Source organism: Felis catus, chromosome B4 (assembly GCF_018350175.1).
Source record: "Felis catus isolate Fca126 chromosome B4, F.catus_Fca126_mat1.0, whole genome shotgun sequence".
In the NCBI taxonomy this organism is placed as follows: domain Eukaryota; kingdom Metazoa; phylum Chordata; class Mammalia; order Carnivora; family Felidae; genus Felis; species Felis catus.
The window spans coordinates 121,197,026-121,214,888 of NC_058374.1; the positions used below are offsets into that span (position 1 = coordinate 121,197,026).

A 17,863-nucleotide genomic window follows, 5' to 3' on the forward strand; every position below is an offset into this window, starting at 1 on the left:
GTTCACATTGACACTATAAGGCATATATTAGTTTCCTATAATTGCCGCAAGAAATTGCCACAAACTTAATGGCATAAAATAACAGAAATTTGTTCTCTCACAATTCTGGAGGCCGGAAAATTGAAATCAGTATACCAGTAGGACTGGACTCTGTCCAGAAACTCTAGGGAAGAACTTTTCTTCCCTCTTCCAGCTTCTGGTGACTCCCCTTTGTTTGTGACAGCATTACTCCAGTCTCTGGCTGCAAATGACCTTCTCTGGGTGTGTCTTCCCCTTCTCCATCTCTTATAAGGACAGCTGTCATTGGATTTAGGGTCCATTCTAATCCAGGATGAGTTCATCTCAAGATCCTTACCTTCATCATATCTGCAAAGACCTTTATTCCAAGTAAGGTCACATTCTGAGGTTCTAGGTAAACGTATATTTTAAGGGGCACTATTCAACTTACTATAATTATATATTAGTATACTCTCTTGAGGATGGGGAAACTTAAAGAGGGTGTTTTTTAAAAATTTTCTTTAATGTTCACTTATTTTTGAGAGAGAGACAGAGCACGAGCAGGTGAAGGGCAGAGAGAGAGACAACAGAATCTGAAGCAGGCTCCAGGCTCTGAGCTATCAGCACTGAGCCCGAAGTGGGGCTTGAACCTACGTACTGTGATATCATGACCTGAATTGAAGTTGCATGCTTAACCAATTGAGCCACCCAGGCACCTCTTAAAAAGGGTGTTTTTGCTCAGAGACATTGGAGCATGTTAAGTCTTTGGACAACAGATCTCTTCTTTCCACTGGGTCTTACTAGTCTTCAGTCTCTCCAAACGTGGGCATCTGTATGCAGTGGGGGTACTGCTTTCATTCTATGTATTGAGAACCTACTGCCTGCTTTGTGAAATGCATATATCTTTGTCAAATTAAGAACAGACTAATTTAAGAGCTTTTTAAAATTTGGCTGAGACCAGAATGAGGAGAGAATGAGTTCATAATGGATTCCTCTGTCTTGGCTCAGTTGTTTTTCTCCCCTGCTTCTTCTCTTTCCCACATCTTTTAGGGCTACCAGGAGGGGCTGGGCAGAGCCTACCTAAGGTTTGTGGTCAGTGTGGCTGAGCTGACTCGATGAGGACCTGTGACCACTTCACTGTGGCTAGGGTTTTTTTTTCTTTTGTCCCTGGACAAAAGGCACTTAAATTTCTTACCTGACGCTTGAAAGGAAATGTAAATATAAACAATGTTTTCTGTCTCTCTGTACATTTCTTAGGAGGGCCAGATGAAACTGTGATGGAGGTCAAAGTTGTGATGTGCTTTTCTTGAGCTCATTTGCCCAGGGACCACCCCAGCATCCTGTCATTTTTCAGGACCTCTCTCGTGGGACACTGCCCCATATTCCCAAAGTGTTCCCTTGTCTGCCCCCTTATAAAGACTTTGTGGTCCCATGTGCCATTTCTTCAAGGACTTTTGTCTTGCTTTTATTTAAATACTTTATTATGAAATATTCCAGATATGAGAAAATGCATTAAAATATGAAACACACCTGCCACTTATCTGAAGACCTCAATATTGCTGGTACATTTGAAGCTCTCATGTTCCTTTCCTTTCCTCCCAGAAGCAACCGCTATTCTGAATTTGGGGTTTGTCATTGCCATGTATTTCTTTATACTGTTCTGCCGTTGCCTCTGTCCCTACGCGACACAAAATCTTGTTCCCAAGGGAATGCAGAGTTTCTTTGGGCTTTGAAGAAGGCCATTGGTGATAGGAGATAAGTTGCTAATATTTATTTGGTACCTATTGTGTACCAGGTTCTGTGTCAGGTGTCTTCCACGCACTCATGACACTGACCGCATTGACGTCAACCATCAGCATTTGGAGTTGTTCTCCTTATTTTGCAGCCATGGACGCCAGGAACCGAGATGGGAAGTAGTTGCCCGTCCAAGTCTAACCGTTAATACCTACCTGATGGCACCATGTTTTCCCTCAAATTGCTGCTCCTCTCTTAATACAGGGTGCTAGTTGGGAGCCTGGCTGTGTGACTCTGAATGAGTTTCCTGACCTCTCTGGTCTTTCTTCTTTTCTAAACAGATGGCTCCTGTGCCCCCTCCAGCCCTGGTACAGGAGCAACTGCTGGTGCACCCAGCATGATTCATCCTCTGTTCGTGGGTTTCAGTGCTTTATTTTAGTCATGTGGGCTTTTGTGAATTGGCCTTGAATTTTACCATGACTTATAATAACCCCACTTCTTCCATTCATTCACCAGTCTACCCCACATTTATTGAGCATGGGCCAGGATTGGTGTTTCACCCTGACCATATGAGAGGCATACATACTCTTGAGTCACACGGCAAGCTTCCTTTCTGTGTTCTAAACAAAAGGCCTAGTAACTACCTCTTTCCTAAACTGAGGACCACCTGTTAGCATCTCAAGGAGAAAACACAGGGCGGGGACCATATTTGGGTAAGAGTGGCCTCTAAGGAGACCTAATATGTTTAGCTGTAGACTACCTCTAAACTATAGAAGGCCACCTGATACTCATGGACAGCTGGGCTAATTACCAGGTGACCATTTTTGTTCGTATGCTTCCTCAGTGCATCGTTCAATCAAGCATGTGTTCTGGAAAGAATAGTGCTGGTAATATATAAAGTGAAAGTTAATAATATTGGTCACACTCTTATTGAGGATGACAAGAGGTGAGTCTGGCAGCCATGGTGATTATAGGTGAGTTAATGGTATTGCTTGCTTGATTATATGGTCATTCTAGCTATTAGGATTTACAAGGAGAAAGCTGCCTGAGAAAGACATCAGTTAAAGTGAATAAAAATGTCGAATCGTTTTATTTACTTAGATGTACTGAGAAGGAATGAAAATGTGGCAAAACCTTGTTTTTCTAACAATGGAAGGAATGAAACATTTTATTGATATCCTGGATGAAACAGCAAAGTAGACTCTGGAGGGGGACTGCTAGGTTTGGATTTTGTGTCAGGCTCTAAGTTTCTAAGTATCAGTTCTACAACAGATTTGCCAGAGGATCTTACATCTAAGTTCTGGTCTGATAATGCTGCACTGAATTGCATATTACGCTGCCCAGGAGTACCATTTTTATGCTGGAAATTTGAGTTAATTAATATAATAAAGTTGTTTAACAAAATAGTAGGAAGAGGTATTCAGGTAAGATTTGAGGAATTCCAGAACCTATGCTGCTTGAGACCAGGTGGAATCACAGCAATGGAAGATGAGTCTTAGTACACACAGTGCTCACCTAAGAGTCTTGCCAGGGGCTCCTGGGTGGCTCAGTCAGTTAAGCGTTCAACTCTTGGTTTTGGTTCAGGTCACGATCTCAGTTTGTGAGTTCCAGCCCTGCTTCAGGGTTTGCACTGACAGTGTGGAGCCTGCTTGGGATTCTGTCTCTCCCTCCCTCTCCCTTCCTCTCTGCCCCTCCCTTGCTCAATCTCTCTGTCTGTCTGTCTGTCTGTCTGTCTCTCTCTCTCTCTCTCTCTCTCTCTCTCTCTCTCAATAAATAAATAAATAAATAAATAAATAAATAAATAAATGCCTTTCTCTCCACTAGCTCAGCAGAAAATAAGGTCAAAACCAACCAGAGGGAAAAGAGACAAGTTCTTAATGCTTTGTAATACACATATTTCACATGGTGGGTGGAATGAAGGTTATGGAGATGACAGATTCTTTGAAACCCATGGAAAATGTTAGGACTCTGACCTTGTACATTTTACATTTATTTCAGCTCTCATCATGCTGCATTTTAACTTACGGGCTTACATATCCATCCCTCTCCTGGGTCTTGCAGTGCCCCTCAATCAGGAACTTCATCTTATTCCTGTATTTTCACTATATTTTTTTAAATGTTTGTTATCTTAGAGCAAGCACACACACACACATGGGCATGTGCAAGCAGGGGAGGGGCAGAGAGAGGAGGACAAGGATCCAAAGTCCTGATGTGGGGCTTGGACTCACAAACTGTGAGATCATGACCTGAGCTCAAGTTGGATGCTCAACCAACTGAGCTACCCAGGCGCTCCATTTTCCATGTATTTTTAACGCAGGGCCTGGGCATCATAGATCCTCAATGCATTCATTGAATCAAATTACTTTGGTTTGTTACAGCTTTGAGTAGTAAATGCTGTACTTTTAAGTTAGTTTTTACTAGTATCTTTGAATGACGGGAGATAGATTTTTCTGTAACTTAAAATTCTGTAGTTTCCCCCAATTTTTAGTTTCCCCACACTGAGTTCACATTATGTTTAGATGTTTCAGGGGGAGTGGGTGGGAGTAGCATTAATTTTGATGGCACAACTCTGTTTTTATAAAATCTCAGACTTTGACTCTTAAATAAGTAATTAGCACATATTAAAAATGTTGTGTTGTGAATCTCTGTGCTTATGATGGCATCTAATGTGTGAGGAACCATTTGTTTAGGTAGCTATTTACAATGTGACAAATAGCTTCTCTGTTGAAACCAACAACCAACCAAAATACAAGATAGAGAAACCTATTCATACAGTCATTTTTAAACCCACAGAACATCCATGCTTTCTCACAGAACTTCTGAAATCAATTTTCTTGGCTGGCATTCATTTAATAACAAAACTATGCTTCCTTATCAATCTCACCTTTCTCATCAAAGATGCAAGGATATCCTGAGAAGTATGCAGCTGTGAGTTTTATACAAAGGAAAAATGCTAGTAATCTAGCTGGTTCCTACAATGGATCTGACCTCTTGATAAATAATGCAGAAAGATTAACAGGATATTTATGAAGATAATAAAAATGTAATTGTTACTTTGGTGTTATGCCGTAACAATGAGAGTTTCTAGTATGGTCATCCCACCAGAATGGAAGAAGACACCCTGGGATTTCATTCTTGCCTCTGCCCTTTTCAGCTATTGTTCCCTGGGCAACTCTCTTAGCATCTCTGAGCCTAGTTTCCCAATTTGTGATGTGAGGCTCCTAGAAATTTATATACAGTGTTATTGTGGTGTTCAAAGGAATATGGGAAATCTTGGTATGAACTCTAAAGGGATATACAAATACAAGGAATTATCATAGAAGGGCAGGCCATCTGGATTGTGGATTACTCCTACGAAAACTTTGTTCTGTGGACATAATAAAGTACAAGTACATTCTAGAATGATACATTCTAATTCCCATGTCTAATAGGACCTTTTTGTTTCCCACCCCATAGTGCTATGGTAGGGCTCCATTAAATTTGTTGAACTTACATACCATAAAAGCCATCTCTTGTGAAGGCTTATGAGCCAGAGACAGAAGTATAATGGCTATAGGATATTGGCTTAACATATTATTTCCAGGAGTAAAATGAACTTAGAATTTTATTGACTACTATTTTTATAGATTTTTTTTTCTCAGCCAAATTATCCAAAATTTTAGGAGCTGGTATTTACATATTTTAAGTAATTCAGTTTCTTACATAGTAATAAAAACACATGTTATATTACTTTTAGAATTTATAAAATTTTTATCTCCCTGAGTAAATATAGAGATGGTTATATGATGCACCATGTTTCCCCTTTTTGCTTTGACTACCAGAAAACTCAAAGCTCAGCTTTCAGTTATAGTGAATATTCTGGCCAAAGTCAGTTTTGTTTAAGAGGGCTCACCTTAGGGGAGCCTGAGTGGCTCAGTCGGTTGAGCATCCGACTTGGGTTCAAGGCATGATCTCATGGGTTCATCAATTCAAGCCCTGCATTGCATTGGGCTTGCTGCTGTCAGTGGGGAGTCTGCTTCAAGTCCTCTGTACTCCTCTCTCTCTATGCCCCTCCTCTGCTCACACTCTATCAAAAATAAATATTAAAAAAAAGGGATCTCCTTAGACTATTGGCATCAGACTCACCTGGAGTGCTGTTCATATGGATTCTGGAACTCACCTACTGGTGTAGATTTCTTGGACCTTGGGCCTTAATAATCTGTATTTTATACAGAACGCTAGTTATTCTTGGGCATATTAAAGTTTGAAAATTACTGGCTTAAGATTTTAGAATCTTGATTCTTCCACTATATGAGTGAACTTTAAATAGCCATAATTTATATCTTAAAATCACCTATAGCCTTTTCGGAATAGGCAAAGCAGAATAACTAAAAACATTTATGTCCATTTGGAAAAGATGATTCTGGTTGTCTTATAAAGTACTTTCTGCCAGTTCCCTTGTATTCCCTTTCCTTAAGTGTAAGTAAGGTCTTCAGATCTGCTCTTGTGTTGAAGGAGGTGAGAAAGAGGACTTGTGGCCCGGAACTGCGAGCTCCTATCTGACTCCTTTGCCCTGGCAGGAGTGATGGCATAGAGATATAAAAAGGCACTGGAGATCTATAGAGCTCAGAGTTAACAGCGTAAGAGGCTCTGTCTTCGAAAAGAGGGGTGGACGTTGCATTAACTTAACTGTTGCTAGTGCAATACTAAGATCCTTGAGTCAGGGACTTTTTCTGTTTCTTGGGCATAGCGCAGAGCCTGCACGAAGACTATCAGGAGGGGAAGAGGTGCTGATGGGTGTCCAGAATCCAAATTGAGAGAGAGAGAGAGAGAGAGAGAGAGAGCGAGCGCTAGAGAATCTTAAGCAGGCTCCACACTCAGTATGGAGCCCAACGTGGGGCTGCATCCCAGGACCCTGGGATCGTGATCTGAGGCCAAAATCAAGAGTCAGATGCTTAACCGACTGAGCCACCCAGGTGCCCCATGGATATGCTTATCTCTAAAAATACACATTTTAGAGCCAAATTTAAGTGATCTTACAATATGATTTACTCTGTAATACTCTCCCCACCGTGGACTCTATTGAAAAGGAATGGGTTAAATTAGAACTAACATTTTGGCCCCAAACCAAAATGCTCTTTGGTTTTCTTTAAATATGTGTACTATTCTTTCCTCTCTACCTGACCCCTGTTCTTTCACTCCCAAATCTCTGCATCTCTTTCAGTGTCAAACACAGATGGCATTTGAGGGAGACCATGTGGCATAATGGAGTGACTCTAGGCCAGGAACACCTCAGTTCATGGGTGAGAAACCCTCCAGGGGTATTGACACTTCGAGACCTGTGACCAGGACATGCCTCTAATTGATTGTAGATCCCTGGTGGCCACCCCCCTCCCCCACCTTGGAGCCTGATACAGCTGCAGAATTCCAAGGCCATGCCATCGAACAGTTAGGCTGATAAGAAAGAAGAATCCTGGTGGCCATGATGACCAGCTTTTCCAGTTCCTCCCAGTCAGAAGTAATCTCTCCTTCTCCTTCAATTATTTTTTAAAAATATTAATTGTTGAGTAGACCTAAAAATATTTTTGAGGAGATATAAAATATAAAGTGTACATAAGATAAAGGATGACACAGCTTCAAACACCTGTTTATCCACCACAAGGTTCATTTATTTAATTACTTATTTTTTTATTATCATTTTTTTTTACGTTGAAAAAACTTAGATTTAGCCAGCTGGACTCAGTTTAGATGATCCCAATTTTGTTGGCAACATCCAAAGCATCATAGTCAGGAGCCAGTCGAACATATGCTTTCTTTTCTTCATCGGACCCGATCAGAGTGTTGACCTTGGCCACTTGGTCAATGTCCTAGAGCTTCTTCACAGCCTGTTTGATCTGGTGCTTGTTGGCCTTGACATACACAATGAACACAAAAGTGTTGTCTTCTATTTTCTTTGTGGCTGACTCGATAGTCTGGGGAAACTTGATGATGGCATAGTGGTCAAGCTTGTTTCTCCTGGGGGCACTCTTTTGAGGATATCTGGGCTGCCTTTGGAGATGCAGTGTCTTGGGCCATTGGAATGTAGGTGACATGCAGATCTTCTTCTTTTTTTTTTTTTTTTTTTATGACTGTGGATGCCTTTCAGCACTGCTTTCTTGGCCTTCAAAGCCTTTGCTTTGGCTTCGGCTTAGGGAGGGGCAGGGGCTTCCTTCTTCGCCTTTGACACCATCTTCGCGAAAGGGCTCCACCACGAGGTTTAAACAAAAGATCATAAATATTGCCTTTCAGTGCTCTTGTGGCCTCTCCCCTATCCTATTTTTTTCTCTCCCCCATATTAAAGGTAACTATTCTCCTAAATTTGGGAATTTTCATATTCTTGATTTATTTTATAGTTTTATTACACATTCATATCCCTAAACTATACATAGTTTAGTTTAAAAAAACTTTTAAAAAGTTGTATTTCTTAAAATTCAAGTATAACTAGCATGAATCATTATACATAGTTTTGTTTTTATTAAATTTTATTTAAACTGGAGCAAACAGTATATTTTTTTAGACTTTTTCTACCTGAAGGTAAGTTGGAGGAGATTCATCTGTGTTATGGACAGGAGTAGTTCCTTTATATCTGCTCCTGTGTAGTATTCCATTATATTAGTATACCTACTATCTCTGTTCCACCATTTACAGACACTTGTGTGATTCCAGTTTGGGGCTATTAAGAATTTTCTGAATTCGCTTTTGTATGTGTTCAGGTGCAGGAGGTTCTCTAGGGATCTACCCAGGAGTGGAATTGCTGGACCATAGGGTATAAACCTGCTCGGCTATATTAAAGACCAAATTGTTTTCCAAATTGGTTTCCAAATTGGTTATAGCCATTTACACTTTGACCATCTGTACATAATTTCAACAACCGTGATGATGATGACTGATGGCTAAGTCACACAGTTTACTGCGTGCCTGCACTCATGTCAACTCATTCAATCCCCACAATAGCCCTGCGTGTCCTCATTGCTCCATATCCTTGCCAGCCCCTGAGAGTGTCTGGCTTGTACGTTTTGCTGGTCTGGTGGGTGTGAAATGGTACCTTAGTGTGGTTTTTACTTTGTACTTGTGTGGTAACTAATAACATGGAGCATCTCTTCCTAGGTCTGTGGAGTGCCTGTTCAAATCCTTCCCTCATTAAAACAATTTTTTTTAATGTTTACTTATTTTTGAGAGCGAGAGAGACAGAGTGCGAATGGGGAGGGGCAGAGAGAGAGGGAGACACAGAATCCGAAGCAGGCTCCAGGCTCTGAGCTGTCAGCACAGAGCCTGACGCGGGGCTCGAACCCATGGACCACAAGATCATGATCTGAGCTGAAGTCAGACATTTAACCGACTGAGCCACCCAGGGCCCCCCTTCCCTCATCCTTAAATTGGGTTGTCTGTGGTCATCTTTAAGTCATAATAACTTTCTACTACTTCTACTTTCTGTTGTAACTATTTGCATCCTGTCTTATTTCTTTCATTAGACTGTGAGCTCCCTACAGGAATGACAGTGTCAGGGATGTTTGTGTTCTCACAGGGTCAAGCCTTATGATTGGAACTTGGTCATTGCACAGGAAGACTTATTTTTGAAAGTTTGTACCCTTTTACCAACCTCTTCCTATTTCCCCCAGATACCCCTCTTCTAGTCTGTTTCTATGAGTTTGACTTTTTTTTTTCTTTTTTTTGGTTAAGATTCCACTTATAAATGACACCATGCAGTATTTGTCTTTTTGTCTGGCTTATTCACTTAAGCGTAATGTCCTCAAGGTCGTCCATGTTGCAAATGGCAGAATTTCCTTCATAGTTATTACAGAATAATATTTGCGCGTGTGTGTGTATGTGTGTGTGTGTGTGTGTGTGTGTGTGTGTGTGTGTGTGTGTGTGTGATATTATGATTTATAAGAAATGCTTGTTTTTTGTCCCTGTTTCTGGTACAGAGCTCCTAAAATGCTTGGAATTTTCTAAATGCAATAAAGCTCTTTTGTTAATGAGGTGACTTAAGCAGGTTAGAAAGGGGGCTGGTTGCCAGTGGGGCTAACCATGTGATTAGAGGGTTGGCACTGTTAGTCCCAGAAGGGAGGAGGAACTGGAGGGTTCATCAGTTGCCAATGGACAATGACTTAATTGTCATGGCTATGTAATGAAACCTCCCTAAAGCCCCAAAAGGTCAGGGTTCAGAGAGCCTCCAGGTTGGTGAACCCATGGAGCTGATGGGAGAGTGGTGTACCTAGAGAGGTCATGGAAGCTCTTTGCCCTTTCCCCAGGTCTTGCTCTATACTTCTCTTGCTTCTGGCTGTTCCCAAGTTCTATCCTTTTGTAATAAACCAATGATCTAGTAGGTAAAATGTTTCTCTGGGTTCTGTAAGCTGTTCTAGCAAATTAATCAAATCCAGAGAGGGGGTTTTGGAAATCTCTGATTTTCACTTAGCTAGTTGATTGAGAAGCACAGGTAATAAATAACCTGGGCTTGCAAATGGCCCCTGAAGTGGAGGATGGTCTTGTGGGGCTGAGTTGTTTTGTCTGTGGAAGCTGATGTAATCTCCAGGTGTAGGTAGTGCCAAAATTGACTTAAATTGAGTTGAAATCTTGGAGACCATGCTAGTGTCTGAGAATTGCTTGTTGGTGTGAGGAAACACACACACACACACACACACACACACACACACACACACACACACAGTGCTGCAGTGAACATGGGAGTGCAGATATCTCTTCAATATCCTATTTTCATTTCCTTTGAATATATACCCAGAAGTAGGATTGCTGGATCATATGGTAGTTCTATTTCTAATTTTCTGAGGAACTTCCATACGGTTTTCCACAGTGGCTGTACCAATTTACATTTCTACCAACAGTGCGCAAGGGTTCCCTTTTCTCTACATTCTTGCCAGCACTTATTTCTTATCTTCTTGATGTAGCCATTCTAACAAGGGTGAGGTGATATTTGCATTTTGATTTGAATTTCCCCAGTTAGTGATGTTGAAAACCTTTTCAAGTATTATATCCCTATAAGCTATTTGTAGGTCTTTTAAAAAACGTCTATTTAGTTCATCTCAGTTTTTAATCAGATTTTTTTTTTTGGCTATTGACACAATTTGCAAATACTTTCTCACATTCTTCAGGTTGCCTTTTCATTTTGTTGCTAATTTGCTTTGCTGTGCAGAAGCTTTTTAATTTGATGTAGTCCCACTTGTTTGTTTTTGCTTTTTTGGCTTTGCTTTTGTGTCCATAAGCATATGTATTGAATGAAATAGAGAGGACCAGTTTTGCTTTATAAATTGGTAATCCTTCCTCCCAATCTAGCCCAAAACATTTTCCCTCAGAGGTTAACTGAATACCTGCCAGGGGTGTTGCAAAAGAAATTCCTCCATTGGGAAGGAGATTGGACTGTGTAATAGTGCGTTGCGTCCAACTCCAGAGTTTCTCAGTCTCTGTAAAAATCTTTGACCCATCCAGAAAAGTTCCCTTTGTATCCTCCTTCTAAACCTTGACCAACCTTCCTGATCACTTGATCACTTACTTAAAAAAAACAAAAATCAAAAAAAAAACCCCAAACTTCATTATGAAATAGAACACAGATATGCAGACAAGTGCATAAAATACAATATGGATAATTATAGCATCTCAATCACTAAATTTGTTAAACAACCTATGTTGTGGATTTGGGTAGAAGATCAGCAACCCTGAGAAATTTAGCCTTTTGATATGCTCCAGGGAGGGTTGGAAAACTATGACCTGTGGGCCACACGTGCATCACTGCCTGGTTTTGTGAATAAAGTTTTACTAGAACACAGTCATGATAGGTTGTCTGGTGGCTCAGTTGGTTGAGTGCCTGACTCTTGATTTTGGCTTAGGTCACGATTCCAGGGTCATGGGATCAAGCCCCAAGTCAGGCTCTGTGCTAAGCATGGAGCCTACTTAAGATTCTCTCCCTCTCTCCCTCTCTCTCCCTCCCCCTCTCTCCCCACCTGCCCCCCCCCCGCCCCTTTCCCCACTTGCTTCCATACACCTGCTCTCTAAAAAAAAAAAGAGCCCAGTCCTGCTAATTTGTTTCTATATCATCTATGGCTATTTCCATGCTACAATAGCAGAGTTGAGTAGCTGTAGAAAGAACTGCATAGTCTGCAAAGCAGAAAATATTTACTCTCTGGCCCTTCATAGAAAGTTTGCCAACTTCTCTTCTAGAGTCTGACTTAGAAAAACAGAACTGCCTCTGTCCTGTGTGGTTTCTACTTAATAAAAGTAGTTGAGAAAATCTTTGTTTGAGAAAAGCAAGTTAAATAATTATAACATTCAAAAACATTAAACTCTAGGATCTATTTTAATGAAATCTTAAGAATAGCCAGAAACTAAACCCAAAGAAAATTATCTCTCAATCTTGACCTCCTTAAGAGTGTGCTGAATTGCACCAACAACATTTTATAACGAAAAGACTGGAGCAACCCAATAATTTTTTAGGTCACAGGGTATATCTAATTGAATAGAAAAAGAGATCAACATCTTGAGATTATATCCCTGGAGAAAGTAACACCTGAAACAGATTGAGTTTTTTGATTAAGTTATTCCTTAGTGAGTAGAGGTTAAACAGTCAAACAGATGAAAATACTTGATAGGAAATAGAGCTGGAGCACACATGATTCTTGAAGTGACATTTGGGAAGTGCACGTGCACACCACATCCTTCCCCACACTGCACACACACACACAATGATGCTTAGTCAAATACAAACCAAAATGAGATGACCCCTGTCTGCCTGTTTTCCACTTGAACACAGAAAGTTTTGACTTTCAAATTGTCAATTGTCATTTTCACTATAGCAAAATCAATCTAATTTTCTTTGGGCAATCTCACAAGTGAAAAGAAAAAGTAAGTAATAACTTTAATTTGCCTGCCTATAGGGGAAATGCAATTGAAACCCAAAGATCGTATCAAATTCATTAAAACAAGCAAGCAAAAAAAAAAAAAAAAAACCAACTCGGACTCTTGATTTTGGCTCAGGTCATGATCTCACAGTTCAATCTGTGAGATCGAGCCCCACGTCAGGCTCTGTGCACTGGCAGTGTGGAGCCTGCCTGGGATTCTTTCTCTCCTTCTCTGAGCCTCTCTCTCCCTCCCTCCCTTCCTCTCTCTCTCTCTGTCTCCGTCTCTCTCTCTCTCTCAAAATAAGTAAACATTAAATAAAAAAGAAAAAATATCCAGTGTAATCTTTCCTCCAAGCTGTATTTTGGTCTAAAGTTCTGATAGGCTGAGAGTGGGGTACCTCTTGTGTTGCTTTGAGGCAAAAAGTGAGTTGTAGTCTAAGAAAGGGCTATACAGTTCAAAGCCCGATTACACCACCTTCCTCTTCCTCCCCTCTCCAATTATAAAAATCATTGTATGTAAAAATGCCTCACTTTTCAAATTTGCATTTAAAGAATGCTTGTTTGGGGCTTCTAAGTGAAAAGCTAAACACCTTAAAATAGCAGCCTCTCAAATAAAATCATTTTTCCTTCCTCCAGAAAGTAATTGCCCTTTGGAAATGCATTCTTAAAAATGATGTTTAGAACGTAGGTGAGTTGGAGATCAGAAGGAGGCCATAGACCCAGACGGAAACCCTGCCCTCGAAGAATGACCCATGTGCACGTGAATACGTAGCTCTTGTATTCTTCTTTTCTATGCTTCATCGAAGCAGGGTGTAAATGACGTGTGGCAGTGGGGTAGATACAGTGCTTGGGAGTTCAGTGTTTATCATCAAACCTGGGATCACTTCCTAGATCCAAGATTGTGTGACCTTGGGGAACTTGTTTGTCCTTTAAATCACAGGTACCTGACCTGAAAAATGAAAATGGTACTAATCTCCACTAAAATGTTGTTTTAAGTGTTAAATGAAATAATACGTATAAAAAGCCTTAACGTAGTACCTAGAATATAGTAAAGGGGTGAGAGAGAAATGAGCAGGATACTCATGTGCTTATTAGTGGCCGCTCCAGGGGTGAAACTACTGACAGCTAGTAGATGGGGTGTGTGTGTGGGTGTGTGTGTGTGTGTGTGTGTGTGTGTGATTGCCATTCTGATATCATAGAGATAAGAGCCTTTTGCTTGTTAAGGAAAACATTTAGTAGCTTTCTTCCAACTGTGTTTTTAGACACCTATGTCTTTTAAAAATTTGCAGGCTGGGGGTGCCTGGGTGTCTCAGTCAGTTGAGCGTCCAATTTTGGCTCAGCTCCTGATCTCACGGTTCATGCATTGAGCCCTGTGTTGGGCTCTGTGCTGCCATCTTGGAGCCTGGAACCTTCTTTAGATTCTGTCTCCCTCTCTCTGCCCCTCCCCTGCTTGCACGTATGTGCGCTCTCTCAAATGGATAACATTAAAAAAAATTCTGCAATCTGTACTGAAACCATGGACTTCCTACCAATCAATGATTAAAAGCAGTACTGAATGGGGCTCCTGGGTGGCTCAGTCGGTTGAGCCTCCAACTCTTGATTTTTGGCTCAGGTCATGATCCTAGCCGTGGGTTGTGGGATCAAGCCCCATGTCAGGCTCTGTGCTCAGCTTTAATATTCTCCCTCTCCCCTTCTACCCCTCTCCCCTGCTTGAGTGTTCTCTCTCTAAAATAAACAGTAACGACAGCAAAAACCAGCACTACGTTAAGGTGCCAAAATGTTAAATGATGATAGGAAAAACTCAGTGAGTGCTTGCTACAATGCCTGGTGCTATTCATTTGTGAACTAGTTTCCTTAATCTTCATAAAACCATAGAAGGTAGCAGTTATTATCCTTGTTATACAGGAGGGGAAGAGGAGGAAGAGGTAAAGTAACCTGTCCAGGTTACACAGCCAGGAACTGGTTGACCCAGTACTCAAGGTCAGGCAGTCTGGCTCCCAAACCTGTTCTGGGCATATCCTTGTGTCCTGGATACTGAGATTTTCCCAACCTCTTGTTGGCAGTAAGTAGAGTGGTTGGTGGAGGAGAGGCTATCAGAACGAACTCCTGAGAGCAGTCTACAGAGATCTATACCCATGTTAGAACTCGTGTAAGTTAATGGTTTGGTTCAAAAACCACCCTAGGGATTCTGCACCAGAAATGACTCTGGGCCCTCCCTGCCAGGGAAGATGAGACCCTGATGCCTCAGTGTACTTTTCTTTCTAGACCTTTCATTATGGAGGTCAAAGAGTGTAGACTCGAGTATAATTTCTGGAATCTATTGATGATATACCTTTTGGGAACACTTTTAATGTGAGGGGGCTATTTGAATCTGTCATAAAAATAATTGTAGCCTTTAAGAGTTGTTTTTAAGGATTCATTTAAGACTGAAGAAAATCGCTTTCATCTGCAGGGCCTACTCACGGTCACTTGAATTTTTTGCTTTTATTTCTTTTACAAATACTAATCAAAAGAGAAAAAGGGCATGTCTTTTCAAATAACTCCTGGCCTTTTCCTTTTGGGGTAATGTTTCCTTACAGACTACATTTTTAAGAACTGGTTGGGGGGGTGCCTGGGTGGCTCAGTCGGTTAAGCGGCTGACTTTGGCTCAGGTCATGATCTCGCGGACTTTGGCTCAGGTCATGATCTCGCGGTCCGTGAGTTCGAGCCCGGCGTCAGGCTCTGTGCTGACAGCTCAGAGCCTGGAGCCTGTTTCCGATTCTGTGTCTCCCTCTCTCTGACCCTCCCTCGTTCATGCTCTGTCTCTCTCTGTCTCAAAAATAAATAAACATTAAAAAAAATTAAAAAAAAAAAGAACTGGTTGGGGATGAGTGGAGGATGAGCAAAAATGATAGGAGAAAAATATGCAGGTAGTGGTATTTAAGATAACTCTTTTGGGACACTGCTTACCAAATGTCTTAGATGGAATACACAGGTATTGAGTCCAGGGTTTTAGCATTCTAAGACACCTGAAAGGCCATTTAGACCCCATTTTTGCAGGTAAGAAAGCTGAGAAAAAGCAATTTAGTGACAAAGCTGGGACTAGAAACCAGGTCTCCTGATTTATATGTCCCTATCCTTATATTTTGAACTGACTGCTGGGAAGAACAAAAAGCCATGAGTTCTCCCTGGGCTGGCAGATGAAGCCTTAATATTTATCCCTAATGTTTGGGCTCTTCCACAAAGAGATTCCGTAAGTTAGACTTTTCCTAAGTTTTATGTGGGAATAGGAAAAAGTTGCCTTTCTTGCATATAAAATTTGGCAATAAACAGTGCCCTTATTTTGTAACGATACTGCTTGGAATTCAGACTAATTTAATTTAATTCCTGTCTTTCCACTTCCTTCCACAAAATGAATCTTAGCATCTATAAAGGTTATTTTCCAACCTTTTACTGATGCTAATATCCCCCATTCAGCAATTGCAATTTACTGTCTTATTATTCACTTATGATCAGGAATGTTCTTGTACTGTCATTTTGTTGTGACGTTTCCTCGTTGGCTTTAGAGGATAATGCTTAACATTTTTGAAAATGTCCTTTTTCTTCCTCTCTGCGACAACAAGGAGTTTCAGTGGGCTTTAATACTTCAGAAGGCAAATGAAGGTGAATGTATGCTGGAATTTTCTGTGGAATCTGAAAGTCCTTGAAGGCAGTGTGAATCAGTAAGGTAGAGAAGTGTAATTTAATGAACATACACAAAATAAAGATCGTAGCATCTGAGTTCTAGTGTTGTTTTCTGCCACAAGGAAGAGTCAAAATACAAGAGTCTTGGTCATTTAAAGTCGAGAAAAGGCAACTTCTATGTCTCCTTGCCTTGTCTGCTCTGGGGCTGCCTCTCCTGTTAGAGATTGCATAGTATGTTGGAAAGAATACTAGACAGAAAGCTGGAAGATCCGGGTTCATGGGCTGACTCTGACCCCTACCCTGTTAGATTTGGGGCAGATAGGATTACCTCTGTTGTCCAAAGTTTTCTCATTTGTAATTTTGGGTTATGCTTAAACCAGTGGTTGTCAACCCTGGCTGTGCATTCTTATCAGCTGGAGAATTTGTTTCCTGGATATTTTATGATAACATCTTAAAACAGAAATATATAATGAATTTTTTAATGTTTGTTTATTTAATTTGAGAGGGAGAAGGAGACCAAAAATCCCAAGCAAGCTCTGTCTGTCACTGCTGAGCCTGACCTGGGGCTCAATCTCATGAGTTGTGAGATCATGACCTGAGCCAGAATCAAGAGTTGGACACTTAACCGACTGAGCCACCCACAGGTGCCCCTGTAGGATGAGTTTTATAGTGAACACCCACCACCCAGATTCCACTGTTAACACATTATCTATTAGTTGGGATGCCTTTAAAATACACACACACTCCCTCACATACTCCTACATGTTATGGAATAAATGCCTCTGGGATTAGAAAAGGTGAAGAAGGGAAATTTCTCTTTTTACTTCATATACTTGTGTTGTTTGAGATTTTGTTAAACAGTGAATATATATTACTAATACTGCTATTATTCCTAAAAACCACCATAACAAAGTAAATATGCACATTCTTGGGACTGACTCCCCCCTCCAACGAGTGATACAGCAGGTCCCAGATGGGGCTTTGGCATTTTTAGTTTTTTGAAATGTAGCTAGGATTGAGAATGCAGAAGTATGCGGTCTCTAAAGTGCCACTGAGGCTTAATATTCTAAGGGGCTACAAATTCTCCTTTTCTATTAACCAGAAATTCTCCTCTATAGTAGATTGGTTCCAGTTTCTTCTAGTTTGGTTCCAGATTCTTCCTGGTTCAGAGACAGGCAGCTGAGTGCTGCTATTGTCATAATGATGAGCCTGCAGCCAGCAGAAAGAAGAACATCTTGTGTAAGCAGAGAAAACCTCAGTTTCAGGCAATACAGCCTAGCTTTTTGCCTTTTTTTTTCTTTTCTCCTGGTTCTCCTGTGGAACTGTTTGAGATCTCTCTAAAACCTTTAGAACCACCTCCTTTGCCTCTTTTCTTTGTAGATTATTGCCTGGTTTGCTGTGATTGAGACCATTATCAGCCATTGTTCAAGGTGGCCCCCTATTCCACTCCACAGGCTCAGTTCTCCAGGGAGATCTCCCTCTGATCAGGGCTGGCTGTGCCAACCTCCCCAGGCATCCTGGCCCTTCCTCCTTCTGAGGTACTTTTCTCCATGTTGCAGTTGCTCCTCTGTGCTCCTTTCTGTCTTCCCCACCATGCTGTC

The 17,863-nt window shown here is 41.0% G+C and overlaps 1 protein-coding gene and 1 pseudogene across 3 annotated transcripts in view; one reads left to right on the forward strand and one right to left on the reverse strand.

The window, feature by feature from the left end:
• Positions 1-17,863, forward strand: part of ANO4 (anoctamin 4) — a 416,845-nt gene that overhangs the window by 40,030 nt on the left and 358,952 nt on the right. The window lies entirely within an intron of this gene.
• LOC101097818 lies at positions 7,430-7,939 on the reverse strand (annotated as a pseudogene).